The sequence below is a fragment of the Chrysemys picta genome, chromosome 9 (genome assembly GCF_011386835.1).
Source record: "Chrysemys picta bellii isolate R12L10 chromosome 9, ASM1138683v2, whole genome shotgun sequence".
Taxonomy (NCBI): Eukaryota; Metazoa; Chordata; order Testudines; family Emydidae; genus Chrysemys; species Chrysemys picta.
This window is the reverse complement of record NC_088799.1, coordinates 15104889-15124046: the sequence shown is the minus strand read 5'-3', so window position 1 is coordinate 15124046 and position 19158 is coordinate 15104889. Positions and strand designations below refer to the sequence as shown.

At 40.3% G+C, this 19158-nt stretch overlaps 1 protein-coding gene across 5 annotated transcripts in view; it reads left to right on the top strand.

Annotated features, from left to right (window-relative positions):
• The window catches only part of FNDC3B (fibronectin type III domain containing 3B), a 369204-nt gene that overhangs the window by 220743 nt on the left and 129303 nt on the right, over positions 1-19158 (top strand). The gene's annotated exons all lie outside the window — the stretch shown is intronic.

Here is a 19158-nt window from a genome sequence, read left to right as displayed (position 1 = left end):
CATAATTACTGGCATTTTTAAAATCTGCCAGTCTTCTTTTACAAACTCCTATTTAAGACTGGCTCTGTGGCCAAGCTTCATGATGCTATGGGCTCTGTATCTCCCAGCTAGCAGAGAGATGACAATTTCGGTGTAGGAGCATGAGTGAGTTACTGACTGCTACCGTAGATTTTCTTCCCAGCCTCTTATGACTGGCAGGTTCCAGTGGGGGCAGAGTTGTGTCCTTAAGGTGGAAGTAGTTGATGGTCAGTAAAGGAGAATGGTGTGTATGCTGGAAAGTTGTAAGAAGTGCTTTAAAGGTAGGAGTGACCCTGGGAGGGTGAGGGATGGGGAGAGGAGGAAGGAAAATGGATTGATTTAATATGAACAAATTGCTGAAAATGCAGCAAATCCTTCTGAGCACTGGGGATAGCTTGAGTACTGTCTTGCATGGACCCGGGGCTCTTGGGCATATGCTCTAGGGGTTCTGCTTTTTAAACCATAATTATAACTTTTTAAAGAACTGTCTTTTTTTTTTTTTTTAATGGCAAGGTTCCCTTACAGAGGAGCAGTCAGTGGAATTCCTATCCCGTTCACATTGTCCTCTGTAAATTACAGACTGTGTCACTTCCTGTTCAGAAACCCCATGATTTCCTTCTTGGTCATGTAGGTCAGCGGCCTAATAGGCTATGGGGTTTTGCATGTGTGGTTATAGACAGTGTGGGAAGATAGGTTGGCGTTGAATAGTTTTATAATGTTTATTTCATTGCTCAAACTGATGTAATCATAATCCATGTAAACCCATAAAACCAGATTTTTCCCTGCAACTTTAAGATACTGAAGTAGCCAAAAATAAAACTAGAAACAAGAAATGGAATCCCTACATATGTCCTCATCCAAGAATAGGGAGGAAACTGGAAATGGGATGGCAGAATAAATTAAAGAAACCCATTGTGGGGGTCGGGAGGTAACTTCATAAGTTTGAGATGGTTTAAAATATACCTGGTTTGCAGAAGCTATTGTGTGTACAGTTCTGGTCCTAACATCTTGTCATGCAGTTTCTTATTTAGACATATCAGGCAAGCAGACATGGCACTAGCAGCTGCCGTGGGAGTGATGAATGCAGCCACAGGATTACTGGGGAGTGTGCTTTACTAGCTCTGTCTCTGTCTCATTGCCGCAAGCAGATGGTCTCTTGTAAGTGGCACTGACATGCTCTAATGCAAAGGGTGGAGAACAAAGAGAGAGGGGAAGATTAGAAGATGATTTAGTAGTTAAAAGAATAGCTGTAGATAGATCAAAGAGCTTTCTGTACCATCATTATACATATACACACACATAACATTGATAAAATACGTTCATGTCTAGCCCTCGATTTGAGTCATTTGTTAAATGGTAGGGAGTAGTATTGACATTTTTCTGTCCACCTCAGCAACTGCTAGTTACTTCAGTATAGTATCTATGCAAAACAGGCACTTCTGACAATGTTGCCCTTCAGTCTAGTGACTTAGAATTCTGAGTTCTATTTTCCAAAGTAGGCACTTAAGAGTCTAAGTCTCGCTGGAAGTCGATGGGACATAGGCTCCAAAGTGCTGAAAGGCCAGATTTTCAAAGGTGTTTAGGCACCTAAAGATGCAGATAGGCACCTAGTGGGATTTTCAGAAGCACCTGGGCACCTAACTTCCATGGATTTCAAAGGGCATTAGATGCCCAAGTACTTTTGACAATCCCAGTAGATGCCTATCTGCATCTTTAGGTGCCTAAATACCTTTAGAAACCTGGCCCTAAGTCACTTTTGAAAATGGGACTTGACTCGTAAGCCATATCAGTACTTTTGAAAATGTTACCCTACAATCTAAAAAGACTATTTAACAGCATGGGCCAAATTGTTGGAAGCTTCAACTCAAACCTCAGAAATTAGATGAATGATTTTTTCCCCCCTGACCAATAGTTGCAAACTTGGGTTTGTGCACGTAAGCTGCCTTTATGCATGTAAAAACCTAGGCATATGTTGACTTGCACATACAAATATAGCATAGCATGTGCATACAGCCATGTTTTTTTCACACTTTGCCCAATGATTATTTGAAGAAAAAAAATGCACATACAGAAACTATTCTCTGTGAAATTGTGCTCCCAGATTTAAAGCTTGCATTTGAAAATGTGGCCCAGTGCGTTTGTTCCGTAAATATAAAGAATTGGTTTAATGACTTTAGGGCAAACTTTATTTAGCATTAAAATAAATATCTATCTGCTGCCTAACATATCCTTAGAAAATATTTCTGGAAGTTACACTTTCATTTATGGTAGCTAAAAAATAATCTTTGTCTATTACAGCAGGCAGTTGAAGTAGGTGATAAAGTTGGATGCAGAACTAGCTGAGTCACTATAGCTTGAAGAAGAAAAATGAATTTTCTTGTAGTATGTTCTTTAATGCAATAACCTAGAATGGTATGCATCTGCGCACCTGTGAAATGATTGTCTGATTAACAAGTTAGGTACAATAGCCGGTAAGAATAATTAACATGGAGAGCCAATACATGTAGAAAAACAAAATGTGAAATCAAGAGTATTATAAGATAGCTAAGATTATATGTAAAATATTTGTGTCACAACCTGGCTTGCTATCGCACTGTTTGCGCACCAGTCTCCTGTGAATGGACCCAACAGCTGGGCCCCATATGCTTCTCAGCCCACTAGGTCTGGATAGAGTCAAATCACTCTTTCTGTCTCTAGAGTTCCTGGGGTACACTGGGGCTCAAACCTCTCATCTGAACCCTTCTTTGGGATGTGTGACTCCACAATCTAGCTGACCAAGACCCTGAAACCAACTTCCCCAGCCCCCTCCCAACCTCCCCAGTCATTAACACCTGGTCCCTCAAAGTTCCACATGGCTGTGGGGACTCTGGCTTCTAATTTAACCTCTTTGGGGATGATACAGCAGGGAAGCAAAGAACACAGGCTTGGCTAAGGAATTTCTTAACCACAGTCACTTTACTTGTAAAAATCCCTAGAAAGGTACAGATCTATGCAAAATAAGTAAAGTCCTGACACACACACACACCCTCCCCTAGACTGATTTCTCCTCTCCTCTGAGTCTGAGGTTTGTTTGTCAACATTTCAGTCTTGGCAGAATGCCTTCTGCCTCTCCAGGCATTCTGACTTACATATGGTGATGATCTGCTCCCCTGCTCAGAGAAGCACCCCCACTTAAACACAGACTCCTTTCTTTTCCCATGTGTCCAAGCTGAGGTCTAGCAGCCATGCAGGCACCTCTGTGTAGAAGATCCATTGTGCCATGGGGTTGAGCCAGCAGTTGAGAGACCATTAAAGTTGATGGCTCCAGATTGTCCTGTGATTGTCCTTTGGTGAGGTGTCAAGTATATTTCCTGGTTAGGGCGGCTATCTGAAATGCAATCCAATAATCTTACCTTTGGCAAGGTGATGTGTTCAGCACCCCATACAAAATGGAGGTCCCATTGCAAAATGGAGGTTACGATACAAAATGGAGTTCACAATTTGATACAGACATACTTGTCTCGGTTACAACTTTAAAATGCTGAGCTGTCATCTTTACAAATGGTTAGGCCTAATAAATCTGGTCTTTTAAAAATAAATGTTTATTACACTCACAAATGTATCTAGAGCTTGTGAAAATAAGGGAAATGAAGTACTGACCTGAGGTAGAGGTAATACAGTGCAGGCAGATGCCATACAGATTTCCTCCAATGCCTCTCACTCCTGATCTTGTCAAACTGTTGCTATTCCAGTCCTGAACCTTGAACTTCACAATTATGTTGGATTGAGCAGGAATCTGTGGTGGTTTTGTGGCGTGTCCAGAAGGAGGCAAATATGTTGTTGTTGTTGTTTGTATTACTGTAGCACCTAGGAGCCCTAGTCATGGACCAGGACCCCCTGCGCTAGGTGCTGTACAAACAACAAAAACACAGCTCTGCCCCAGTGGGCTTGTCATCTAAGTATAAGACAAGAGACAACAGATGGCTAGAGACAGAAGGTGTTGTACAAGTAAACAATGAGAGACTGTTGCTCAGCATGTGGGCAGTGGTATGGTCTTAATATTAGATGAATTCATGGACTTGTACACATGGTCACGTTCTAGTCTTCGTATCCACTTTAAGCTTAATGATGAGTGTGGTTCATAAGAAACCCTAACAATGTTTTTTGAGTAGAATAAATTTAAGGAAAGTTAGGGAAGCCAAGTTCCCCTTATAAAAATATTCCAGAGCTTAAAGGAAGATGAGTTCCTCCAGTTAATTGTTTACCATTTGATCACTGAGGCAAGCACCTTGAAATATTAATAATTATGTTCACTTGGCTGAGGACTATAGGAATGGTACCTCTGTAGTGACAATGTAAAAATGCTCTGTGTTCAGAACACGTCATAAACGATGTTTCTTCTGTTAGCTCATCAATGCCTCTGGTGAATTTGCAACTCTTTAGTTCATTCAGTGTATTTGCTTCTATAATATAGGGAGACAGAGCAGATTTGTCTCCTGAAAACAAACTGTCAAAGCTGATAGTAGACTTTATTAATATTGAAAAAAACACCCTGTGAAGATTTAAATAGGTTTGTCATTGTATGCGAATTTCAGTATTCCCCTGAGCAGTGAAACACAACCTTTTCCCCGAATATACAAGTAACATGCTGAAGCTTGAGTGTATAGATTAGTGTTAAGTATGAAATATGGAGCGATATTTTTAGTCTATCCGCTCTCCTTCACAGATCTCTGCTACAAACAGTATCTGGATGAACCAGTCAATTTTTTAAGATATTTCAGAAAAATTGGAAATATAAATTCATTTTTTTGTAATTAGGTTTAGTAGGAGTGAGTGGAAGGATAACCTTATGTTTAGGGCACTAACCTAGGACGTGGGACACCTCCATTCCGTTCTCTGCTCCACTACAGACTTGTGCAAGTCACTTAGGCCTGGTCTGCCCTTAAAATTTATACTGACATACCTATGGCTGTCGGGGATGTGGAAAAAGCCACACCTGCTAGGAACATAGTTCTGTCCTTGGCTTAGCTAACGTTGTTTAGAGAGAGAAAATCGCTACAGTGGCAGAAAAACACCTTCTGTGGGCATATGCTGTGTCTACACTGTATACTTTGTTTCAGAGTAGCAGCCGTGTTAGTCTGTATCCGCAAAAAGAACAGAAGTAGGCTGTAGTCTTCGAAGTGGGCTGTAGTCCACGAAAGCTTATGCTCTAATAAATTTGTTAGTCTCTAAGGTGCCACAAGTACTCCTGTTCTTTTTGTGTATACTTTGTAGTTCATATGTAACCTTAGTCTGTCTATGCCTAGGGATAAATACATTTAAGATTGTAAGGCGCTCAGATACTACAGTGATGGGGACAAAAGAAGCACCTAAAATAGACAAATACAAATAAATTGATCGAGAATAGTGGGAAGTGTTCATCTGTGAATGTGAAAAGATTCATCTCAGGGACTTGCTCCTCCTTTGTTTTTGTATTTTCTCTTGCGTTGAATAAACTGCCTGTGCTATGATTTTTGGGTCACCTTGACTTCAGGCATATTTAGGTGTAAGCTGGGAGAAGTTGTTCTTCTTTCTGTCTTTAACTATATCTGAAGTATTAATATATTCCACATGCTGTTCCTTATCTAATGTAGATCCTGATCCTGCATATGCATTGATAGACCCCCTATTGACTCCAGTTAGGTTCTGTGCAGGTTTAAAGGCTCATTTGGGTTCAGTTGCAAGATTGAGGTCTTATTCTGCAGTCCATAATCATAGGAAAGTCAGTGAGGCTATTCCTGGGAGTAAGTGCTTGCTCAGTGTGAGTGAGGATTTCAGAATTGGGCCCTTATCATCATCTTTTTTTTTTTTTTTTTTTTTAAATAGCTCTCACATTTTTATGGAGCTTGGCATTTTTCATTTTCTAACTTGGCTGTTTTCTACATGTTAAAAGTTTTTTATCTTCTACTGCTGCTTTTATATTTTCTTTAAAATATGTACAGAGACTGTATGTGTCCATATTGTACAGAACAAAACAAATATTAACACTTTTGTTAAAAGATTAGTTGTACCCCTCCTATGCCATGAACATGCAGACTTGTGTACCAAAGTCAACTGTATCTACTAGACACTCAGATACTTTAGTAAAAGCAAGGCCAATAACACTCATGTATATTAGCCACTCGAGTGAGCTCATATAGCCCCATAAATGTATTAGAAACATATTGACATTTCAAGCAAAGTGCACTCTCAAGTTCATGTCAAAGTCTACATGCATGCAAAAATTTATGAAAACCAGACTAAATTTATGGCTTTGCTTCAGCATGTTAAGATGTTTGTCAGATACAGCTGATAAAGATGCTTTGCTGGGGAACAAATGTTTGGAGAACTCACATGGCACTCCTTCCTCTCTGCTTACTGGAAGCCCATTTCTGTAATAGGCTTCTGCAGAGAAAATGAAAAGGGGGTAAAGGAGGCATATCACAAACCAAGCAGAGGACTGGCCAGAGGGTCCATTCACAGTGCTGATCTGTGTAGTCTGTCTCTTGTTCCACCCAACTCCAGACCCGGGAATTTCAGACATTGGCTATCTACATGGCACCCACCCTACATTGGCCTCACAAAGCACCTTGTCACTGAGGATTCTTTTCCTCAGGCCCACTGTGGTGCAAAACAATTTCAAGGGAATATCGGCCTTTTAAGGTTTGTGTGCTTGTTCAGGATTGGGACCATGGAAAAAATTTCATACAGTACTCATATTTCAGGGACAGAAACATAGTTATTTAGAATTTTAAATGAAATCACAATCTCATAAGCTTTTGAACTTGCAACCTTCTGTACCAAATCCTGCACTTTACTACTGAACTAGGGGTACATCTACACTACAGCGGGGAGTCGATTTAAGATACGCAAATTCAGCTACGTGAATAGCGTAGCTGAATTCGACGTATTGCAGCCGACTTACCCCGTTGTGAGGACGGCGGCAAAATCGACTTTTGCCGCTTTTTGTCGGCGGCGCTTACTACCACCTCCGCTGGTGGAGTTAGAGCGCCGATTCGGGGATCGATTGTCGCGTCCTGACGGGACGCGATAAATCGATCCCCGAGAGGTCGATTTCTACCCGCCGATTCAGGCAGGTAGTATAGACCAGACCTAGGCTATAATGTTTTTAACACCCAAGCATTGCGAACATTTAGTTTCAAAACTAACCATCATGCTAAACTCAGCTAGTTTCAGGCTGAACAAAAACAAGAATACAGAGTCCAGTATTTTTATATTTTCTTTGAAATTGTAGTTGAAAATCTAAATAAAACCCTTCATTATCTGTTCATAGAAACAAAATTTTGGAGACTTAATTTCATGCTTCAGTTTGGTTTTGTAACAACATTTTTGTGACAGTTGTTCACATTGAAAGGTCTTTCTGGATCCCACAAAAGCTGAACTGAACAAAGCTTCAAGCAACAGAGCAGAATAAACAAAACAAATTGGTTTCATTTTGAATTTTAGTTTCATCATACACAGTCTATGTTCTTTGTGCCTGAATCTATGCAAACTGTCAAAGCTTTGATGAAACTAATTGAAACTGAAACTTCACAACTCCGTTTAACAGCAGTGGGCCAAATTTCTGATCTCCTATTCACACATCTCATTGACTTTATGGGTTCCTTGGGCACACATAAGAACAGAATATGGCCCCCTGGGTAACTGCTGAAAGTTCACGTTGTGAGTTTGTGAGATATAAACTCTGCAGTATATTTCTGATACAGAAACTCCTGAATAACAAACTGCGTCCAGCACAAAATCTAAGCCCAAGCCCAAGCCTTGTCCGAGTCCGTGGAGGTTTACATTTGATTTCCCAGTTAGAGAGAGAGAGGTTAGACTAGCAAAGTGTAGATCTGGATTGGTGGATTCAGATCCAGTGTTCTCATTTGTCCCCATTTCTAACTGCATAACAAATTTTTTACTGTGACTGGAATTTTTTTTTTTTTTACAGGGTTGTTTTCCACATTCCTGATAAAGCCCTATGGACTCCTTTATTATTTTCCCTCATATACTTTCATCCCTGCTCTTGGCTCGTATTGCTACCACCATCTTTCTGGGTGAGGAAGACTGGATAGGATATCTTTTGAGGTCTATTACCACTCCCCCACAGTTTATCAGAAAGGCTGCTGCTGAAGGACGTTAGGGACACCCCCCACCCCCCCAACTGCTATTTAGATACTGCTGCGACTGACAATTGAATCCAGATCTCCAACAGGTCAGTGGAAAGCACTACTACTCTGCTTCCCCTGTGCCTGGAACTTAAACCATTTCTAGACACTAGACCAACAAAAGAAATTGTCAAATACTTCTCCATCCTGTTTTAATACTGATTTACCAGAAATCCCTATGCTGGGAGAAGAAAGCCACGCAAAGGTCTCAAAGTTTCAGACCAAGATAAACAGTGTATTGTAATATATTTAGCACATGATAATGCAGACTACAGAAAATTATATACAGAGGAGGGGAAAAATGCTTTCCCTGGCAGGGAGGATCTGAAACATTGAGAGCCAGGGGAATGAGTATTTAGAGGGAGGAAACTTTTCTGCCTTCCTCACTATGTATTTAAAAAACAAAGCAAAACTAAAACAAACAAAAAAATCCCCACCACTGGGTCTAACAATCAGAAATAAAATTTTAAAAGATGTTTCAAAACTTTTGGCTGGGGTTTTTAAAGGTGCCCAAGGGTTTTAGGTGCTCAGATCCTATGAATATCAATGGAATTTGAGCCCCTACCTCTCTTCGACTCCTTTGAAAATACCATCTTTAAAGTTTCCCTTTAAAGTGGATATTGATGTCCAAGGTTTCTGTAACCTCGTGTGTCTTATCTGAGATGCCAGTATGAATGAATAAAAGTTTTGTAATCTGCTGTCTTTATGCAATGAGTGGTACTTCTGTAAGGTTTCTGAGATTCTTCTCTCACTTAGACTTGGTCTAGACTTATAAATTAGATTGACCTTGCTATGTCACTCAGGGCTGTGAAAAATGTTGTGCCCAGAATGACGTAGCTAGATTGACTTAACCTCTACTATAGACTCAGCTCTTCCACCGACCTAGCTTCCGCTTCTCAGAGAGATGGATTAACTACATCAATGGAAAAACCCCTTCCGTGGATATAGGAAGCATCTACACTACCTCAGCATTACAACTGAGTTGCTGCAGCACTTGTAGTGTAGATAAAGTCTTAGCATTGCGTTGAACCAAATGGTTTCTATTAAATGAGCAGCACAGTTCCATTTCGTCCCAGTTATATTATGCAAGACTTTGACCTGCTCTATGTAAAAAGACATCAGAAGTGAAGCTGTGCTAAAGGTATTGTTCACAGAGGTACACACGAACTTTTTCATGGGTTTGGCAGGACCCGGATTTGCACCATCAGATTTTAATTTGGTGGTTTTCAATGAGCAAACTCCAAAACTGGAGCAAAATGAACACCAAAACTCAAAGTTGAACCCTAGTGATAGCTACTGAGTTCCCTTTAGTTTTAACAAAAACTTGGCTCTGCTTTGCTTAAAACTAGGCTAGGGTAAGCATCTGTGATCTGTAGCAAAATGTTAGCAAACGTGGTCTGAGTTTCATCTAAATCAAGTTGGAATTCCCCTAATTTTATTGAATTCTTTTCAGGTAGCTGTACTCAGGAGTCCATTTCAGTGAGACATTTAAACATCTGAAAACGTTCTCAGTGGTGAAAATGAATCTGTAAATCTTCAGTGTTAACTGCTGTTTTGTTCATGTAGAGTATGCTAATTGCAGTGTCAGATGCAGGGTTTGGGGGCTACACTTAATTTATATTTCTATAAATTAGAAAATTCAAAGTGACCTGCTTTGTACACACTGTGCTCGAGTGTAGTGTCCAGGCCATACCAATGCGGTGTTCCTGATAACTTCCTATTGTTCTTTTTTCTCTTGTACACTAGAAAGCTAGCACCTGTCAGTGAAATCTGTTTATCCTGCATTCACTTGAGACAAATGTCTAAAAATCAATCCTGGCAGTGAGTGTGAAGTAACGTTTTGAAGAGTTCTGGATTCTCATGGTGAGGTGCAAGCTGTAGTTATTAAAGGGGATTAGGGAACACAGTTGGTGAGCAGATGGAATGTTTGTAATTTCAAAGCCAAACTCAGCCATAATCCAAAATGTGCACAAAGTCTGTTTGCTTCTTTACTAGCTCATTTCTTTTTCTCCAACTAGGATCATAACTCAAGTCAAATTTGGCCCTGAAGATATGTTCTACTTAATAGATTTCTAATTCAGATAGTCATAGTTTATTTATTTTTAATTAATTAAATTAATGGAGATATCCCATCTCCTAGAACTGGAAGGGACCTTGAAAGGTCATCGAGTCCAGCCCCCTGCCTTCACTAGCAGGACCAAGTACTGATTTTTCCCCAGATCCCTAAATGGCCCCCTCAAGGATTGAACTCACAACCCTGGGTTTAGCAGGCCAATGCTCAAACCACTGAGTTATCCGCCTCCCCCCCCCGGGGAGACTGTAGTGTAATTTAGACTTGCAATATCATTAATTTGGGTAGTTGTTAATGAATTGTGCTTCCCATCAGCAGGATAGTATTTTGGCTTAGGCTTCCTGTCCAGCCATGGATGTTGGGGCTGGATGAAAGGGAGCAGCTTCCCACCACACTCCTTGCTGTGGCCCAGTGGCTTCTTACAGTGATTACTGAAACAGAAAAGTAGCTCTGAACCTGGTAGCTCTGTGCGATGTACCTAATCACTCTCTTTTCATACAGCACCCATTGCTGTGGTATTCTCCTCACTGCCTGACTTCTGACTCTTTGCAAGACCAACATTGCAATGCCACTGTGATATATTTTCTTGCATTTTGAGTCAATCAAATTCAATCCACATGGGTTTCAGTGAACCCAAATAGTGAAAGTGAAGTTCAGTTGCAACCTCTTCAAAACCTCCCGTTTTCATCTGGTATTATTTTGAAGCAGTCTGAAATTGAAGACCTCATGGTTTTTCATAAAAAAAGCATCGAGTGTCTCAGGCTGACTTTGAAACAGGACCGAGGTTCATTCAAAAAGTTTGCAACTCATTTGATGAGTTGTTAATGAAACCAGTAGAGTTGGTTGGGAACTGAAACTTCCATTCCGTGGGAAATTCTAACATTTTGGACAAAAAAAAACCTGGTCTGAATCAGAACAAAAAGCCAAAATTTTGAAATTTTCTATAAAACAAAAATTCTGAAATACTTCATTTATATTATAATAAAATTTTAATAGAATGCACAGAATATTCCACATAATAAAATTAACATTTTAATAAGTCAAAACAAGATTAAGTTGAAACAAAAATGTTTTGACTTTTTCCCCGCTGTAAATTTTTGACAACATTTACATAGTGCTGTGAAAATTTCATTACAACAAAAGTGCATTTTGCACTGAAAAATGTTTCTATTGTAAGTTTTTCAACCAGCTCTAACATAGGAAGCTTTGCATGGTTTCATTGTGAGTATTTCATACAGGTTAAGTGGAGCACTTACAGACCCTCTGGTAGCTAATGAAGTAAGCTTGGGTAGTGTTAACTAGAGCCCGATATTGCTGTGGGCAGTTGTAAACAAAGCAAATACTTTTCTGTAGTGCTGCCTATAAGAAATCAGCAAACTATAATAACACCTAGGTTGATCGACAGTTTGCGCTAACTGGAAAAAAAACAAAAAAACCTCTCAAATGACATCAAGTTGCATGCAGAACTAATCTGTGCAAGCATTTGATCTTATTGTAATTACTCTTGTACTCACTATGCATCCATCACATTGTTTCTTACATTTGGTTGCCTCTTTCTTCATATTGGACTGTAAGATCTTGAGGTGGGAGGAACTGTTTTTTCCTGTGTGTTTCTACAGCTCTTAGCACAGTTGGATCCTGATCATGACGGTAGCTTCTGTGCTCTATGATAATATAAATCCCAGGAAAAAACCTATGTTAAAATGGAGTTACAGTTGAGAATATATATCAATTTTAAGGAAATTATGGGGATGTTGTATGCATCTCAAACTCAAATGTTATAAACCCAGGAAATATTGAGTTAAGGTTACCACCCTCAAAAGAAATCCAAACATCTGCAGGCACCCAAACAACCTTTATTTTGCCCTTTACTGGTGTCATGTAACAATTACATTTAAGATGGTGTTGTATTTGTGGTCCCAGATTAGGTTAGTGATTTTTTTTAAAGACACATTTTGAATATTTTCCCCCTCATGACATCACTAGCGGGCCATAGTTAAGGGTGCTTTTCTAAATAATGCAGCTTTTAATTAATTTTAACTCATTAATTAACCAATTTACTTGTAAATTCTCAGAAAATTCATTCTTTATTCAAAGAGTGAATGCTCTAAAATTGGGGAGCTTACGTTGTAGTTTTCATATATAACAGATGTTGAATCCCTACTATAAATGCAAAACAGAACTCATCCTTAACTGTAGAGTCATGACTAGCACTTGCATAATAATAATAAAAAAATAACAACTTTGCTGCCTTAAAATATTGTTAGTTTTAGGCTTTCCATGTTTCTCCATTCTTATTGCCCGTTTCTTGATATTATTATTGAAGCAAATGGATCTGTCAGCCTATCTATCTTTGCATTTATTCAGTCTGTGACCATCACTGTTATATCTGAACCCTGGATCATTGATCATTATTTTTGCGATGGTGCTACATTTTAGTAGTCCTCTGAACTGGTTATTTAACTACAGCTACTGTGCACAAAGAAGTCACTTCTGTACCACTACATAAATGTGTACCACAGAGACAGACCCTAGAAGATGCCACACGCTTCGAAAGAGAACTGCTGGTATAGGGCCAAAAGTGTCGAGGGTAGCAACAGCATAAGCAAGTCTTCTGGAAACTGACTCCATACAGGCAGACCAATTGTTATAGTGGAAGAATACTGCAAACAGCTGTAATGATTAATCTCATCAATATATTCACTCCCCTTCTGGACCCACACTGTTTCCCTACACCAATGACATTGTCAGCTGCAAAAATAACTTAACGTGCGTTTCTGCAGCAAAGAAACAATTGCTGCAGAATCCATTTTTATTCCAGTGTTTAAGCACCCTGAATGTTACATTCATAGATGAGAAGAATAAAAAGAAGAAACAGCATTTTCCTATAAAAACATTTTACTGGAGCAGCAATGAGTCATGTGACTATCTATGTAGCCTTTAGAATAACAATAGAGCTCGCTTAGCTTGCCAGCCAGCCAGCCCTCAAAATGACTAAGAAATGAGGTTTTGTGCATGTTCTCAACATGATCAGCACTAACTTATAAGTGGGAATGTTATTGAAATGGTTCTTCCTACTTCTCAGAATTCCTCATTTTTTACCCCATTTTATTCATACAGGTTATCTCAACTAAACTTAAAACTCTAATGAAAACGAGGTTATAGGAATGTTGTTTATGAAGGAATCCACAATATTTTAAGCATTCCCCCCCTGCCTTTCTCTCCCTTTTTTGTGTCTCATTAGAGGAGTTGGATTCACAAAGTGAACCCTGCTCTTTGATGCTAAGGTTGGAAGTCAACTGAATTAGCATGGGTAATGCGGCTCCTCTCAGTGACACCAGTTTCTAACACTAGTTGTTGTCAGGGGCCTAGTTGGTTGGGAGGGAGCAAGTGAGGCCAACTCTAGGAAGGCAGGCTCATAGGCTCCCCAGCTGTGTGAACAGCCCTTATTTGTTGAACTTTGGCAAGCATGGGCTGATGTTTGCAAGTATATCAAACTTCGAACCCAAGGTGGCTTTGAATAAGAACATAAGAACGGCCGTACCGGGTCAGACCAAAGGTCCATCTAGCCCAGTATCCTGTCTACCAACAGTGGCCAATGCCAGGTGCCCCAGAGGGAGTGGACCAACAGGCAATGATCAAGTGATCTCTCCTGCCATCCATCTCCATCCTCTGACAAACAGAGGCTAGGGACACCATTCCTTACCCATCCTGGCTAATAGCCATTAATGCACTTAACCACCATGAATTTATCCAGTTCTCTTTTAAACGCTGTTATAGTCCTAGCCTTCACAACCTCCTCTGGTAAGGAGTTCCACAAGTTGACTGTGCGCTGCATGAAGAATAACTTCCTTGTATTTGTATTAAACCTGCTGCCTATTAATTTCATTTGGTGACCCCTAGTTCTTGTATTATGGGAATAAGTAAATAACTTTTCCTTATTCACTTTCTCCACATCACTCATGATTTTATATACCTCTATCATATCCCCACTTAGTCTCCTCTTTTCCAAGCTGAAGAGTCCTAGCCTCTTTAATCTCTCCTCATATGGGACCCGTTCCAAACCCCTAATCATTTTAGTTGCCCTTTTCTGAACCTTTTCTAGTGCCAGTATATCTTTTTTTAGATGAGGAGACCACATCTGTACGCAGTATTCAAGATGTGGGCATACCATCGATTTACATAAGGGCAATAATATATTCTCAGTCTTATTCTCTATCCCCTTTTTAATGATCCCTAACATCGTGTTTGCTTTTTTGACCGCCTCTGCACACTGCGCGGACATCTTCAGAGAACTATCCACGATGACTCCAAGATCTTTTTCCTGACTTGTTGTAGCTAAATTAGCCCCCATCATATTGTATGTATAGTTGGAGTTATTTTTTCCAATGTGCATTACTTTACATTTATCCACATTAAATTTCATTTGCCATTTTGTTGCCCAATCACTTAGTTTTGTGAGATCTTTTTGAAGTTCATCACAGTCTGCTTTGGTCTTAACTATTTTGAGCAGTTTAGTATCATCTGCAAACTTTGCCACCTCACTGTTTACCCCTTTCTCCAGATCATTTATAAATAAGTTGAATAGGATTGGTCCGAGGACTGACCCTTGGGGAATACCACTAGTTACCCCTCTCCATTCTGAGAATTTACCATTAATTCCTACCCTTTGTTCCCGGTCTTTTAACCAGTTCTCAATCCATGAAAGGACCTTCCCTTTTATCCCATGACAACTTACTTTACTTAAGAGCCTTTGGTGAGGGACCTTGTCAAAGGCTTTCTGGAAATCTAAGTACACTATGTCCACTGGATCCCCCTTGTCCACATGTTTGTTGACCCCTTCAAAGAACTCTAATAGATTAGTAAGACATGATTTCCCTTTACAGAAACCATGTTGACTATTGCTCAACAGTTTGTTTTTCTATGTGTCTGACAATTTTATTCTTAACTATTGTTTCGACTAATTTGCCCGGTACTGACGTTAGACTTACCGGTCTGTAATTGCCGGGATCACCTCTAGAGCCCTTTTAAAATATTGGCGTTACATTAGCTAACTTCCAGTCATTGGGTACAGAAGCCGATTTAAAGGACAGGTTACAAATATTAGTTAATAGTTCCGCAACTTCACATTTGAGTTCTTTCAGAACTCTTGGGTGAATGCCATCTGGTCCTGGTGACTTGTTAATGTTAAGTTTATCAATTAATTCCAAAACCACCTCTAGTGACACTTCAATCTGTGACAGTTCCTCAGATTTGTCACCTACAAAAGCTTGCTCAGGTTTGGGAATCTCCCTAACATCCTCAGCCGTGAAGACTGAAGCAAAGAATCCATTTAGTTTCTCCGCAATGACTTTATCATCTTTAAGCACTCCTTTTGTATCTCGATCATCAAGGGGCCCCACTGGTTGTTTGGCAGGCTTCCTGCTTCAGATATACTTTAAAAACATTTTGTTATTACCCTTGGAGTTTTTGGCTAGCCGTTCTTCAAACTCCTCTTTGGCTTTTCTTATTACATTCTTGCACTTAATTTGGCAGCATTTATGCTCCTTTCTATTTGCCTCACTAGGATATGACTTCCACTTTTTAAAGGAAGTCTCTTTATCTCTCACTGCTTCTTTTACATGGTTGTTAAGCCAAGGTGGCTCTTTTTCAGTTCTTTTACTGTGTTTCTTAATTTGGGGTATACATTGAAGTTGGGCTTCCATTATGGTGACTTTAAAAAGCGCCCATGCAGCTTGCAGGGATTTCACTTTAGTCACTGTACTTTTTAACTTCTGTTTAACTAACCCCCTCATTTTTGCATAGTTCCCCCTTTTAAAATTAAATGCCACAGTGTTGGGCTGTTGAGATGTTCTTCCCACCACAGGGATGTTGAATGCTATTGTATTATGGTCACTATTTCCAAGCGGTCCTGTTATAGTTACCTCTTGGACCAGCTCCTGTGCTCCACTCAGGACTAAATCTAGAGTTGCCTCTCCCCTTATGGGTTCCTGTACCAGCTGCTCCATGAAGCAGTCATTTAAAGTATCGAGAAATTTTATCTCTGCATTTCGTCCTGAAGTGAAATGTTCCCAGTCAATATGGGGATAATTGAAATCCCCCACTATTATTGGGTTCTTAATTTTGATGGCCGCTCTAATTTCCCTTAGCATTTCATCATCACTATCACTGTCCTGGTCAGGTGGTCTATAATAGATCCCTAATGTTATATTCTTATTAGAGCATGAAATTTCTAGCCATAGAGATTCTATGGAACATGTGGATTCACTTAAGATTTTTACTTCATTTGATTGTACATTTTCTTTCACATATAGTGCCACTCCCCCCTCCCCCTGCACGACCTGTTCTGTCCTTCCGATATATTTTGTACCCCGGAGTGATTGTGTCCCATTGATTGCTCTCAGTCCACCAGATTTCTGTGATGCCTATTATATCAATGACAGGTTTCAGAGTAGCAGCCGTGTTAGTCTGTATCCGCAAAAAGAACAGGAGTACTTGTGGCACCTTAGAGACTAACAAATTTATTAGAGCATAAGCTTTCGGACTAACAAATTTATTAGAGCATAAGCTTTCGTGGACTACAGCCCACTTCTTCGGATGCATCCAAAGAAGTGGGCTGTAGTCCACGAAAGCTTATGCTCTAATAAATTTGTTAGTCTCTAAGGTGCCACAAGTACTCCTGTTCTTTTTATTATATCAATATCCTCCTTTATCACGAGGCACTCTAGTTCACCCATCTTATTATTTAGACTTCTAGCATTTGTGTACAAGCACTTAAAAAACTTGTCACTGTTTGTTTGTGTGCCCTTTTCTGATGTGTTAGATTCTTTTTTATGTGAATGTTTATCACCTGATCTGGCCCTTACATTATCCTCCTCCATCCTCTGCTCCTGACTATAACCTGGAGATTCTCTATCATTAAACTCTCTCCTAAGAGAAGTCTCTGTCCGATCCACATGCCCCTCTGCAGCAGTCGGCTTTCCCCCATCTCCTAGTTTAAAAACTGCTCTACAACCTTTTTAATGTTTAGTGCCAGCAGTCTGGTTCCACTTTGGTTTAGGTGGAGCCCATCTCTCCTGTATAGGCTCCTCCCATCCCAAAAGTTTCCCCAGTTCCTAATGAATGTAAACCCCTCCTCTCTACACCATCGTCTCATTCACGCATTGAGACTCTGAAGCTCTGCCTGCCTACCTGGCCCTGCGCGTGGAACTGGGAGCATTTCTGAGAATGCCACCATAGAGGTCCTGGATTTCAGTCTCTTCCCTAGCAGCCTAAATTTGGCCTCCAGGACGTCTCTCCTACCCTTCCCTATGTCATTGGTACCAACATGTACCACGACCACCGGCTCCTCCCCAGCACTACACTTAAGTCTGTAAAGATGCCTCGAGAGATCCGCAACCTTCGCACCAGGCAGACAAGTCACCATGCGGTTCTCCCGGTCATCACAAACCCAGCTATCTACGTTTCTAATGTGTACCTCAGCATCAGTCTGCATCCCTCTTCTGAGTGGGGTGCTTAGATTCTGCTATCAAATGATCAACCATCCATAAATAGTTGAGAGAGAGAGAAAGTACTGCTAAAACATTGACATCTACCATCCCCTTTAGCTGCCTCAGAGTAAAATCCAAAGGGAAATTCCTCCCTTAATTACTTCTCTGATGCTATCTCTAAGCTACTGCGGTAAGTCCACCTACACTATGCAACTCCAGCTACGTGAATAACATAGCTGGAGTCAACATACCTTAGGTCGAGTTACCGCGGGGTCTACACTGCGGGGGGTTGATGGGAGAAAATCTCCAGTCGACTTACCTTACTCTTATTGTCGGGGGTAGAGTACAGAGGTCGACTGAAGAGCGATCTGCAGTCAATTTGGTGGGTCTTTACTAGACCCGCTCAATTGACCGCCGGTGAATCGATCTCAGACCGTCGATCGCTGCTGTAGTTTAGACCTGCCCTCAGGTGAGGCTGTGTACTTATAACTAGGGGCAGAATTGGCCCCAGGTAATATCTTAAAGGTTTTCAGACTATTATGGGCAGCCTCTTACCTCTGCATTTGTATAGTGCTTTACTGCCTTTCATGTTGTTTTAGCAAACTCAAAGGCTTTACAAGGTTCCTTGCCAAGCAGATTGTTAGTTTTGGCTGCAGAGCTCTTTTTAATCCAGACCAAGTTTTGGGCTCCTATGAAGTTCATTTTGACTGTGCAGTCTGATTTTTTTTTTCCTGTGCAAATATGCAGATTTGCAGATTATTTTGCTATTTTTTGTTGTTTGGTCATAAAATAGCTGTTATTGTGTATAATAGAGTGGATTATCAAAGGCTTTTTTGGCCATTTATGTTTGTTTCTGAAGGTTAAGAAAGAATAAGTCTTTCAGGTTCAGTATAGACACCCTTGTGCCTTTCCCTTCCTTGGAACCCTATTTCAGAGGAAAATATTTCCTAGCTGGCATAGGGCATCAGTAATGGGATACAGAGCCTTTCACCTCTAGATCACAGGTTTGAATCCCAACTATGCCAGTAACAGTTGAAAGTTGTAACAGTCTGTAGCTTATGTGAATTATTAGTCTTTATTCAATTCCCAGAGGATACAGAGACCACCCCAACAATTGGCATTCCTGTTAGCTGCCTCACAGGTAAACCAGAGTCTGAAGGATAGAAAGACACAAATGCTCTTTCCCTCTCTGGATTTTCTAGAGCCGGCACTGAGGCACGTAGCAGGAGAAGCTGTCTGTGGTTGAAGAGAGGGCTTCAATTTGTAGTGCTGTCAGCCTGTCACTTTTCATTAACACTGAATTCACTTAAGGGGGAAAAATAAATTCATACTTCCTTTTGTTAACTGTGTTGGGTTTTAGCCTCTTACTCCTCCTAGCATCAGAGAAGCCAGTTGCCATGATTTAAGGGAA